Source organism: Branchiostoma belcheri, unplaced genomic scaffold, assembly GCF_001625305.1.
Source record: "Branchiostoma belcheri isolate BF01 breed outbred unplaced genomic scaffold, Haploidv18h27 scaffold55, whole genome shotgun sequence".
NCBI classification, from domain to species: Eukaryota; Metazoa; Chordata; class Leptocardii; order Amphioxiformes; family Branchiostomatidae; genus Branchiostoma; species Branchiostoma belcheri.
The window spans coordinates 119,457-120,467 of NW_017804187.1; the positions used below are offsets into that span (position 1 = coordinate 119,457).

Consider the following 1,011-nt stretch of genomic DNA (forward strand, 5'->3'; position numbering starts at 1 on the left):
GTCTTCCTCAGTAGACTGACCCAGTGAGGCTTGTCACATTGTGAGTGACCAGAGTGACTGGTAGAAAGCTCTAGGTGAGAGAACTTCTTTGTGTTGGACCTAAAGTCGAACTTTAAACAGATACAGATCATCATCCTCACCTGCGCCTGGTATACAGCCAGCGGGAAGGTCAGGCCCAGCCGCAGTACGGCCGTTGTCATGACGATGGTTGCCCACCACGGCAGCCCGGTCTGGAGGTGTGATGACTGTAGGAGTGTCATGGCCGCCTGGACCGGCGGCGAGTCTGGGCCGAACAGGTCAGCGTACAGGCCTGACGGGGCAGACGCAGCTGGAGACACCTGTACTGCAGCTGCTGCAGCTGTAGACACCTGTTCCACTGCAGTTGTTTCTATAGACACCTGCTCCACTGCAGATGTAGACACCTGTTCCAGTGCAGCAGCTGCAGTTGTTTCTGTAGACACCTGTACTGCAGATGCTTCTGTAGACATCTGCCTGCTACACACCAGAACAGACACATTCCTGGATGTGAGGCAGGGAGCAGTCCTTAGGAGGAAGGTCCCGTTTCTTGAGGAAATGCTGAGTAGTCTGACAGACTGCTGAAGTCTCATGTTACAGGTGTGACAGTCTGTGCCTTGTCGGCAGGGAGCGAGACAGAAGAGGCTCCTTGGGAAAAACCTTCTTGTTCTTGAACTGTGGCGTCTGCTGGTGCCGACATGAGGGCAGCTGGGAAATGTCCTCCACAGCTGCGATGACTGTTTTAGAACCTGGGGGTGAAAGGAAGAATATTGAGGTGCTCAGTCCTTTGTAGCATATATTTTTATGACGTTTTGTTCAATGCAGTTGATATGGACATAATTTTATTTACAATTTGCACAAAATTGGCAGCTAACATTCACCAGATATCATGTTTACATAGATGTAGATGTAGATATTCTAATGCACACATCCAAGTCTCGCTATATATCCGTAATTAGAAATATCAAATCAGAACTAAACATGATATAAATTGAA

At 48.9% G+C, this 1,011-nt stretch overlaps 1 protein-coding gene across 3 annotated transcripts in view; it reads left to right on the forward strand.

The window, feature by feature from the left end:
- The window catches only part of LOC109481358 (alpha-N-acetylneuraminide alpha-2,8-sialyltransferase-like), a 12,864-nt gene that overhangs the window by 1,000 nt on the left and 10,853 nt on the right, over window positions 1-1,011 (forward strand). The window lies entirely within an intron of this gene.